Source organism: Anabas testudineus, chromosome 6, assembly GCF_900324465.2.
Source record: "Anabas testudineus chromosome 6, fAnaTes1.2, whole genome shotgun sequence".
Classification (NCBI taxonomy): Eukaryota; Metazoa; Chordata; class Actinopteri; order Anabantiformes; family Anabantidae; genus Anabas; species Anabas testudineus.
Window position 1 is genome coordinate 21,076,050 of NC_046615.1, and position 12,823 is coordinate 21,088,872.

At 36.8% G+C, this 12,823-nt stretch overlaps 1 pseudogene; it reads right to left on the reverse strand.

Moving 5' to 3' along the window:
* LOC113165506 overlaps positions 1–8,386 on the reverse strand; it is a 56,979-nt pseudogene extending 48,593 nt beyond the window's left edge.
* Between the last annotated feature and the right edge of the window lie 4,437 nt (positions 8,387–12,823).

The window sequence follows — 12,823 nt, forward strand, 5'->3', positions numbered from 1 at the left end:
GTTCTAATCAATTCACCTCCGAAACACCTAAGACACTGTCTTACCAATTTTCTCAGATTCTCTGCTTGTTTGTATGTAAATAATGTACAGCTGATAATAAACTTTATAAACTGATGACATCAGTAGTACTTGTAAATGAACTGACAAACGGCTGATGAAGTAACTTTGGAACAAAAGCTTTCTGCAACACAGCAAGGGAACCAACTCTTATTGGACAAAGCTGAATTGAATTTGCACAACAGTACTGCTCCATCCACTTCTAACTTGGATACTTTTACTGCACAAAGAAAACTGTGACACCATGCTGCTAAAACTAATAACATTTTGCAGAAGTCACCTAAAGCTTGTCAATAAACACTACATCATTTTCTTTAACTGGTTTACCTTAAACCAGGGCTCCAAACCGCACCCATTTTAGTCACATTTTTTGAGTCACTACCACAAAAGTTTATGTGTAGTTGCAACAGTGTCAAATATGCAAGTAACAATAATGATTGATTGTTTTCTTAATTTTTTGTTTTTATTATCATCCAACATGATGTAAAATACTAGGAGGCTTCTAATCTGGTGGAAAAGGTGAAGTGGTTAGTAACATGATGTGATCTAACCAGTTGTAGCTACTACTACAACCCAAATTAGGCCAAATTACTCCATCAAAAGTCATTAATGTATGACCCCCACTGGGCCTCCTGTGGTTTTAACCCACCGCCTGTAATCGACTTGATCTGTTGGTTTTAAGCTCTTTGCTCTGTTTTACCTAAATGGTGCCAGACTGATAAGACCAAGAACCACTTTAGGGAGCAAAGTTGCAAGGTGAAGCGACACAGAGACAATGAAGTGAAGGGCAACTGGAATGTTTTATCTCAATGTTTTATCTGAATTTTATTTCACATTGTACCACCAACATTGATTGAACTTGAACTTGTTAGCTTTACTTATTAGCTAACAAATCCAATTTTTAATTAAAAAGGAATCAAGCAGAAATGAATTAGATGTTAGATGCTTTAAAAAATAGATACACAAGTAGACAAATACAGTAAACATACATAAGATATGAAAAAACAAGATAAAAGATAATGACTTGTGAGAGAAAGCAATAAACTGTATAAACAAATAGCACAAGGAAGACTTTATTATCAAATCATACAAAGGCACAGTAAGGTTTGCTGCTCTAAATCTGAAAAGCCTGTGCTTTGAATTTATTCTGCCACATAAAAAGAAAAGTGTTTTTTAAATAGTTGTAGTTTCATGTCTATTTAACTATGACTCATGTCTAAAGTCCATAAATTAGAAAACACATGCAGCAAACTGATGATGTGAAAAAAAACAACTAAATCCTAATTAAATTTTAATTAAAATTAATTCATTATGATTTCATTTTGTGAGAATCTTTTACTTGCATTACATTCCACAGAAGGTCAAGGCAAGATTCTAAGTGCAGTGATTTTACAAAAAACATCAAAAAGTAAGAAAAAAACAGAAGAACAGAGTGCAGAGGAAGCAGTGATACAAGAGAAGATAACAGCACAGAGGTTTTAAAACATATTCTCTTAATTTAGAGTAGTACTCACACCTACGTCCAAAGGAAGTAAAAATACTTTTGTTATACGCTCACTTAACCTCTAAACTGTAGCAAGGAAAAACTAAATGTTAATGTAACTCGTAAATGAATACCCTCTTAGCAAACAACTAAGATAGTTTCCTAATTTTTCCACTGGGATAAAGTGTCCAAAAGTGCTTATTTTAGCTTTTCTTAAATCCTTTAATGAGTGAATAAGCCCCAATAGCTACCATTTAGCCAGGCTAGAAAAAATGACAAGCATGAGTTTTATTTTTCTCAGAAATATAATTTATACTTGAGCAGCTATATTTTGTACATAGAAATAAAGAAAGGTTAACAATGTTAGCAGAACACAGCAGCAGCCATGCATGCATAAAATATTGCAATACATTATGTTCTCCCTGCAGCAACCACTAGTACAAATCAGGTGTTGTGTGGATTTCATTTTCAAGAGAACCGTTGCTGTGAAGCACAATAACATTTGGAAAAGCTACAATAGCAAACATAGTGGAGCCAAATGTTTTCAGTGAGAGTGGAAGCAGAAATGTGGTGTCTTTCTGACTTGATTCAAATTATTTATGATTTAAGCTCAATATTGAAGTAGGCATTAAAGGTGAAATGTTAGCAAATCAGACCAGATAGAACCAAATTTAAAGCTGCTATATGTATGTTTTCAAATGTAGCTGTATCAACTTTTGTTGTTACAGATATTAAAATTAGACAAGAAGAAGAAGAAATTTATTCATTCCAGTGTCTGGTTGAATCAATTTTTTGCAGGGCACATATATATTTTAAATGTATAGCACATTTGCAGTTCAAGTTTCTAAAGCGCAGTAGAAAGGCTTCCTGTTTGTCATTGTAATAATAATCAACAAATGACTCGACCGTGCAAATCATTAGTTGCAAACTTACTGAATTTCTGTCTGCTAGTAATACATTTCCTGCAGCTATGTTGGCTGCTAATGTGCAGAACTAAAACATGAGAAACATGCACACAGGATTTCTTCCCTGCTCTAACAAGTCTCTCCGTCTCTTTCTTCACCTTCGTTGTGCAAAGTGCAACATCGGCTGTGACACATCGACCGGCCTCACAGCAGGTCAGCGTCCGGCTTCAATACAGCCACATCACAACATGTCAATTCTTCAACGTGATATACTTCCTACTTTTTGTGCCCAAAAAGGTCACAGCTACCTCTCCGCTGTGGACCACTCAGATCAGAGGACAGCCACAGCAATGTTAACACCACCATCTTTGTGCACAAACATTCTCTGAGGTCCAAGCATCTGCAGGGTTCATTTGATTCAGCAGCTTTAAAGGCATGCCACTCCTAACACCTCCTACCAATATTTACTAGCCACGCACAAAACTATACTCCATCTGTGTGTGTGCGTATGTGTTTAACATCAAGGACTTGTGATCAGGATGGAGCAGTGGGGTTGTCGTGTATTGTGTTATAGCAGACTAGGGGATTTTCTTCTCACTGACGCACAAAAACATCGGACTTGAGCTAATCAATCTGTCACCTCTTCTGCTTGACTACACACATGATGAGTCCAGTGATGGTTTGGATTTATTGAGTGAAGGAGGGCTTTCACTGAAGGATGGAATCTATCTAGGCTGAATGGTTCAGTAGTTTTGCCTTCACATAGAGACTCCAAAGTGGGAAAATCACACCACCCACCCGCTCAGGGCTGATAAATTCTGTGTTTGTGAGGCTGTTGAGTGTTTCGACTCACTCATCAGCTCAAGAAGCTAAAAAAACTGTTTGATGGTATTTGTGTCTGTCAGATAGTGGAAAGTATTCTGGTCACTTCATCTTATGGATGAAAATATAGGAACACTGGCATTTGGTATAAATGTTTCATTTCCACGAACTCATGTGGAACTCTCGTTAGGGTAAGGGTTAGTTATTAAAGCTATGTAGATTAGAGCCACAAAGATGAGTTGATAAATTGATGATGTAATTGACAAAAAATGTAAATGCAATCTATTTAGATAAACTCAAGAAGAATTTTCACAGTCTTCCATAATGGTACATTTAATATAATTGGGTTTTGGAACATTGGTTAGACAAAATAAGACATCTAAATATTGTATTTTCATTGTTTACAATGTTTTGCTGAAAAAATACTTATTTAAGAAGATGAAGAAATTTTGCATTGGATTTTTATGAAGTTGAGTGACAAAAAGCAAAAGACAACAACAACAAAAAAAGCCAAACCAGCACAAACCAAGATATCTTGATTTTTAGATCCTAGTTATAGGCGATGCTCCAAATCTTTGACATTTTGCATAATGTGAACTGAAAGCTTCTTTAATAGGAGCCTCACTGCGGGTAAACACTCATTTCTTTTAAATTCCACACCTTAAAGAGCCTGAAAACGTTACACAACTGTTGGCACCAGATAAGTAATGCTCTTCATAACTACTGACTGATTTTTATGTCTAACATGAATGATGAATCTTTAAAGACTCTCATCAGAGAAGCTGATGGGACATTAATGGTTTTCAAACCTTACTTTCTAGATCATGTGGTCTGCATTCTCTATAATACAACTAACAAGCATACAGCATCATAAAGAGTCACTTCACACAAATGTTGAATACAAAACAGCTACCACAATGTATTCTGTCAACCCCTAGGTGTGAACCATTGCTACAGATGTTGCTTGTTCAGCTCAGAGCACTGAAGACTGACATAAAACTATCTAGAAACTTCCCCCAGGAACATCTGGGGGAACAAACATGGTCTTATTCAGGTTTTAAAAGCCATTTCTGGCATTTGGCAGCAAAATGTTTAGATTAAGTACCTTAACATGTAGGGGCATCAAATCAAAATGACCTGTGGGGATACAAACACTTATTTGCCAATTTATTAGGTACAGGATAATAAAACTAGTACGGTCTAATAAAGGTGTGCCATATCAAATCATCTGTAAAAAAAAGGATAATTTCACATGACATCAACTGCATTTACAGTCTCCTGTGCACACAACAACACGTGCCCAGTGTCGGATAGCAAGAGCAGTCCCAAGTCAGACTGAAAACGAAACTAACACTGGTAGAAATTACATCAAAACAACAAAACAAAAATGTCAGCGAGATAATCTGCGGACAAATCAGATCTCTGTTTGGAAACTTTCTACTTCACTACTACTAGACTACTAGAGAAAGCTGCTTTGTTTGAGTTACCTGCTTCCTAAATGTAGCACCTCTCAGTATCATTACAACAACACCCCAGTTACTACAAATGCTCAGTGTCATAAGTTGTAGCCAGGCTCTCTAAACTTGCTAGAATGCTATGCTTCTTACCCAGAGCTGACAGACACAGAAAGAAACAACACATTATGGCTCTTTGTCTCAAAAACCCTTCACCATTACCGTATATTAATGTGACTACAGTTTGTTGCTACACTGCACCTCCATCTATTCTTTTTCTTATTCCTTTTCTTGATCACGTGGCTCGAAGCTTATACATTATGTTTACATATATATGTAATATATATAAACATTGTGTAACAAAGCATAGACGAGTCATAACTGATAACAGAAGAATATTTCTTTTATGATGCCATCATTTCAAAACAATTATTTATGACCAGATGGTGGCTTCCTCATTCTAGAAGAAACAACTTCGAAGGCTCTGATCTCAGAATCATTAAGGTCATTATGAGACTGGCTTCTCCTGTCGAACCATTATCAGGCTTTTATCTTAGATCAACATGAAAAAGCATCAGCAGCTCAGTCTTCTGCATCAGTTGGCTGAATTTAGGTCAGACAAAACATAATGCAATTGGAAGTCTTTGTTCTCTTCATTATGTGTCTTAAAACAGCTTTACAAGACTTTTTTTCCACTAAAGTAATAAGAACATTACACCAAAAGTTGGTTTAAAGAAACAACATATACAATTTTTACATTAAAAAACAGATTCACAATCATTTTGAAGGTTCACTGCTTTCTAATAAGGCGAACTGCACTTCTTCCACTGGCACTGAATCCCCAGATAACTTGCTCTACGTTAACTTTGGGGAAATCATAATATTCTTCTAGCTAGCCAAAAGCTAGCGTGGTATTTGTACTATGGATCAACTTGGCAGAGAGAGCAAAGAGACCATAGAAGGCGATGCTAGAGGAAGCAAGAAAGAGAAATACTGTGTCCGCTCATGCAAGAGACTGGACAAGAGTAAAACCTGGACTGGCTTTTACTCATTGACATGAGCTAAAAGACAAAGGAAGATCTGGCAGAGAAAGTAATTAGTAATCAGCTAGCTCACTATGTTTACTGTTGTTGTGCTTCTTGTATGTGTGGATGCATTTGTGAAGCTTTTGTTCTTGATCATGACAAAGCATTGAGCCCACAAGTGACAAATCGCTGGGCTCTGGAGATGGGATAGTTGTCTAGTTGTAGCTGATTAAAACAGCAACTTTATTTACATTTATGCTATGATTATGCTATGATATGATTAAGCTATGACTAGGATATTGTTTTCTCAAATAAGGTGTGTTCTGTGAAAGTGAATTAAACTTAATAATTAATTACAACAATATGGGGAGCTAATCATCTGATATTACTTTCTGTCATCATCAGTGATATTTTGGGAATAACTAGTAATTCTTTTAGAGGCAATATTATAATTAAAATAGCCGTAAATTCAATCATAATCCTCATAAGCAGACAGCAATTTGTTCTGAAAGCTTCAGAACAGCAATGGTGGATTAGTAGACAGCAATGGACTTTGCAGTGGCGGTTCATTGGGAAGAATTAACTTTCAATCGATTTCAATCAGTGTGCTTTTTACTTCTATCATAGAAGTAAAAAGCACACTGCCAAAATAAGAAGAAATGATTGAAGAAATTACTCCCAATTACCCAATTATTCAACTATCAAGTTTCAAGTGTTTCTGTTAAAAATCTGTCAAATCTAATCCAATGAAAACATGTAAGTCATGTTATAAGATTGATTTTCACCACATCTGAACCAAAACACAAAAAACAGAATATGTTTTGGATAAGAGAAAACATACCAAAGTGTTCTGATGTAGAGTTAATTAAATAATTAAATTGACTGACAGAAATTGATCAACAAAGCTGATAATTACTTCAGTGTAGTAGCCAGTTTAAAAAAATCTCCATTCCATCCTCTCCATGTAAGCATGTGCTGTTTTTCTTGGTCTTATGGGAAATTCAATTTCTTGTTTTAGCAATGAAGACTCAATTTGAAGATTAACAGTGTGCTTCCATTTCTGACATTTCATTGGCCAAACAATAAATCATAATAAAGAAAGCAAATCTGCAAATCAATTGGTAATAACTGTTGCTAGTAGAAGTCCTACACTGAGGCTGGAAGTTTATGTTGAGATTGTTCTGGAAGCTTGCAATGGATCAGCACCTTCCTAAGACATGTTATGTTGGTTAGAGCAAGATCAATATCTGGAAGCTAAGATAAAAGGTTGCAATCAGAATTCTTTCATTATGAAATGTCACATGTCTATAACATGTCCGAAAACAGTAAGAAAATATCCATCAGCATTTCCATGACTTCAAGATTATCTTATTTTGATATTCACTTTCATATGAAACACAGAAAAGCTAATCTTCACATTTAAGAAGCTGCAAGTAGAGAATGATTGACATATTTGACTGAAACAATTAAGAAATCAACTGCTAATAAATGTTCTTTAGGTTAATTAATCAATTAATCAACTTGTTGTTAGATAATAGATAGATTCAGAGACACTGTTATAGATACACAGACATGTTTAAATGAATAAATATGTATAAAATGCATTCAGTTACATAAATAAGCTATTTGCTGGGTATGCTGTGAGTCTTATCAGTTAGTTGCAGCAACCAGCAATTACTCCATCCCTCCAACCCCCCTCACTTTCTCCATCTACAGTGCATTCCTTTACTATCAGTGCCACAATAAAGACAGGAGTACAGTACAATACAGTAGTAAAAACACAGCCAAACATTGTTCATGCATGCTTCATCTTTCCTGCACTCTCACAGCTGTTCATGCTGCAGCTGTAGCTGAGAGGTCGGAGATGTGACAGTGCAGCAAAGACTCTGACCTCCATTTGGCGATCATCCAAAGGCAAACTACTGGCAACAGACGCACAGAATCCTTCTCTATTTTGCAGCAGCTCTCTATGATTGGACATTATGGCACCATTCATCTTCCACAAATGCGATACAAAGACAGATTTACGTTTAACCTTGTTCATTGTAGGATAAAATCAATGAGTGCAAAATAAAGCGTAAGGAGTTCGTGGTGCGTTTACATCCATCCATCGTAGTGACTGACCGTTCCTGTCAAGTGTCACATATCAGATTGAAACAAACATTTTCACACATAAATGTGTCTGGTACATATGTCACAGCAGCAGCAGCCGTCAGGTAAACAACAGGAGTCTGTACTCACCTGCAAGAAACCGTGAGTTCAACTTTGGTGGCAGGTATCGCAGCGGTGAACGGGTCTGCGTCCCCGATACACGCCATGTTCATCGAGCTGCTGCCTGGTCGATCACGAATCGCCCCGTATCCTGCGCCTTAACGGCGGCATTAGAGGAACCGAGGGAAGGGAAGCGGAAGAACGAAGAGGAACCTCTGCAACGGGGAGACAACGAGCCGCTCGTCTGGAGGAAGAGCGAAGCACCGGGGAGAGAAACGCGGAGCTACAGCGCGCCCGAGTCCGCGTCTCTGTGCGCCTCGGTGCTCCGGAGGAGAGGGGACGGTGTGAAGGGGGCGGGAGGACGCACACAGAGACACATACACACAGAGACACATACACACAGAGACATAAATACAGAGACATAAATACAGAGACATAAATACAGACAGAGAGCATGAGTGTGTGCAGCTACATTATTTATTATTATTATTATCTATTTCTATTTCTAAAGAGCAGTTAGCTAAAACAAAACTCAGGATCCTTTAGCTTTACGCAGTTTTGGAGTCACTTTAAATTGGTTAAACTCAGGTTTTTGCCTAAATTAACATTGGGTTATCTAATGCTAAGGTTTGGGTTCGGGTTTGACTTTTAGAAATTAGATCGGAAGAGTTTAAATGTGAGTTTTAAAAAGAAAAAAACATTTCACGAAACAGCCGCGACACAGGACAGCTGCAGTTCCGTGTTAGCTAATGTTAGCATACAGGCGCGTTTCCCTAAACTTAGCCAAACAACTTATTTGAAAAACCCAGAAGGTTTTTAAAGCACTTACCTGATGTTCTGCTTTCAGAATAATCCCGAACACAGTTAATAAACTGTACATAATGTAATAAGACATATTTAAACCTATACCACAGCCTCAGGTCGTCTGCTCCTGCCGTTAGCCGGCGGCCATTTTGTTTTTGATTAAGGTCAAAAACAAAAAATCTAAGTTTCTTTCAGACTTTTTAAAAACTTTTTTTTTAACTTTTTCTCTATTTAATCTTAAAGTAATTAGAACAAGAAAATCATTTGTCAGGTTTTAAACCTCTTCTTCACATTTGACTCAGGGGAAGGACTGGGATCAACAATATAAATGTGATATTTTTACATTGTGTGTTCACGTTTGACTAGTTTTTATTCTAAGATAAGATAATAAGACTTAAGTCAAGACATCAGGACTGGGTTTGCACATATAAAGTCTGTGATAAACCTCCAGGGAGTCAATGAAACTCAATACAATCGATGTATTTTCCAAATGTCAATAACAGAGTGTGTAAGTTTGCTGCTAATGAAGGAAAACAACAATATACAGTGAAAGTCCTGCTGAAGGAGAAACTGAATTTAAAGTTCAATAAGTGAACTGTTAGAAAACAGCCTCAATAGATCTGTGGGTTGTTCATAAGGCTGCTGATCGATGCATTCATTAATTCCTTTGCCTGGAAGATTCACACATTTAAAAACTCCCATTTAACAACTTCCTGCTTCTCTACTTGTTTTTAAAGAAAGTGTGATTTGTCTTAACTCAGCAGGATATGAGGAGTGAAGATCATCTTTTTCTTTCATTATTAATTAGCTTGTAACCACTAATAACTAAATATAAGTGTATTGACTAATGTTATGAGACTTTCAAATTAGTTAAAAGCTCCAAAGGCTAATTTTCCACTCAATGATTTCCTTTTTACACCCTTAAACATCCTTTTAATCCTTTTATTCATCAAAAATATTTAAGACTTGTTCAGATGGGAGCCAATGAGTCATCCTTATGGGTGGGAGACATGTAGTTACAGCCTCAGCGCTTGAAATAAAACAGGAAAGCAATAAAAGTTACAGTGTGAATTCAATATTTGAATAAGTTAACAGATAATATTCACGTTGAAACGATTAAAACTCTGCAGTGTCTCAAGATGACAACTAAACACAAAGTTAAACTATTCACTGATTAGTTAGATAACACACATTATTATTGTTAGTACGTGTATTATTATTACAACTTGTACAACATATTTTATTCCACTGTACACATCCGCCACACGAGCTGAGGTCAGCGTCACATTTAAAAGGGTTAGGTGAAGTTGATGCCGTTGTGATTGGACAGTGGTGAAAAGTGGCACTGAAGACAAAACCACCTGAGCAAAACAAACTCAATTAACCAGCGCAGCATGAACCGATGAGCTAAAAATGGAAATATGTGTCAGCTCTGATTAGTCTGAAGAAACAGACGTTGGGTTCACTCTGCAGGTCAAACACCTGTCAGAAGAGATGTGTGTGTTCTGTGGGTGTCACTAAATTGCATGTTCCAGCCTGCTCCATACCATAAATTTCAATCTCATTATGGTGCTATATGAAAAGTTAGGGCATCACCAAAGTCAGAGGGCTTCTTACTCTCCAGGCCAATAATGTCTGTACAAAATGTCATGGCAATTTATTCAATAGCTGTTGAGATATTTGGGTCTGGATCAGACTGACAGCCAGGCATCGCCAACCTTTTAACACCATTTTTATATTACTGCCGAGTAGTGGTTCCCAGCCGTTTAGCTTCATGACCCCTCAAAATTAAAGGACCCCTTTAGTCACACATTAAGGTGTAAAATTACACTGCTTTGATCTCATATGGTTGTTTGCTTGAAGTCATAAACCTAATTTGGGATTAGATTACAGTACACAGTATTTTCTGATGCAATGTGACAACTCACACTCATATTCACACGCTTTACAAGGTGATTTAAGGTGAGTTCAAATTCACACACAATACATGAGCCTGAACAGGACAATGAAATGCAAGCTGAGTGTCGGGGTAATTTAAAGAGAAGCTGCTCAAAATCCTTAATCACACGCTGAGTGATATTTGAAGGTTAATTAAAGAAGTAAAACTATAGGTGGGTATTCCAGAGAAAACAACAGCGTACAGTTCAACGAGCCTGTATTTCAGTTACCATCTTATTTAGCCTCTTTTCTAATTAACAATACATGATGTGCACGAGAATGTTGGGTCATAAATCCATGTGGAAAACAAAAACTAAGGATGGTGCTGACCAAAAGTGAGCCAGTTGTGCTTACTGTAATGTTCTTTCTGTGAGGCGTCTCCATGCTGTATTGAATGTTTTCTGTTTTGAAACCACAATATTGCTCCATATTCAGTGCAGTATGTCGCCATTTGTCTGAGTGACATTTTGGATAAAGGAACAGCATGAGGCTTCCACACTTTCAGTGTAATTTTCTGACAAAAGAGATGCTGCACCTAAGCCCCCTCATCTGCACCAGAACTTCAGATGACCTGACTCCAATTTCCCTCGAAGACATTAGAGGAAAAAGAAAAAGCGTAAGACCTGGAAGCTCTGCTTATGAAAAATAAAATATTTGCTGCTTGTGTTTCAAGCCAGGAACACAGTGGACTCATCTTCATACATTTAGAGCAGTGACAGATTTTAAAGATGTATACAGTGATCAGCTCTGTCTGCTTTTATGCAAATAAAATGTCAAATACTGAAAATACAAAAGCTAAAAATACTGTCATTACTGCATTTAAGGCTAATTATCAAATGTTAGCATGCGATCATACAAAAATAAGATGTTAAACACAATAAATACTGTAGCATGTAAACACTAACATGTCAGCACTGCCAAATATATCTCTGAGTAACCAGGAGGATAAAAGCGTTTTTAATAAAAATAATTCCTAATTGTGAACATGTTAACATGTTGGTGTGAGAATAAGAGATGCTGCAGGATCGGTTTCTGTTCTGTTGCGAGTAATAACACTGATAAATATGAGTAAATGGGTATAAATCATCTGTGTTCCCCGGCAGAAGACCCTTATACAGCAGCTGAGGGACAGATTCAGATGAAGTGGTAGTTTAGAGAAAGTGATTTATAGACGACACCTTGGTGAAAATTCTCTTTATAGTTGTGGAACTGTTTTCTAAATGCTCCTACAAGGTAATCAGCTTTCATATTGTGTTGTTGTTGATTCATATTGGCTATGAAATCATTAATAATTTCAGGATTACACTTTGATCAAGTCTATGTTTGAAAATCTTCTAAAACTTTTTTTTAAAGATTGATTATTTAATATTACATCCGAGTTTAATGACTCGAGTTTGGTTTTAATTTTTCCAACCATAAAATAGTTTTATGCTTTTAGATGCCACTATATCTGGAATAACAGAACTGTATTATATTCATGGTGCAAATTATTATCTCAGATTATCAGTGTGAGACCGACTGCCTCTAATTACCGTCTCCTCAATTTCCCTTCATTTACCTCATTTGCCACATAGAGACATGAAGTAGTTGTGCTGCGTGAGACGTACTGTACATCACCTGATGGATGCAGTTAATACATAAACTATAGTTTTAAATTGAATCAGTTTTCTAAAACACTCCAAACAGATCAAGGCCAAATTTGGGGAAATGAGTCCAAACTCATGTATTTATTTATTTATTTGTTATAATGACATCATACAGCCTCAGTAGAACTCACCTGGTCTGATATGACTACACATCATACAGTTTAAAAGGATGTTTCAAATCAAGTTTCTGCTGAGACAGGTCAGAACCTTTCTCTAAGGGGCCGAGATCTGCTAAGCAAGGAGCAGCAGGGCTGGAGTAACAATGTGCACACTGGTGCATCTTTTGAAACAGCTGGTTGTGCTCTTTCTAAATGAAGATTAATAGCCTTATATCAAAGAAAGATGCTGCTGAGCAGTGAACACATGATGTTTCTGATAAAGTCAGCAAGAGTGGCAGCAGTGGGGGTGGCTTTCTGTAGCTAAAGTGATTCGTTTGGGGTTCAGAGTTGGGGACTGTGGAGTTTTCAACACAACATAA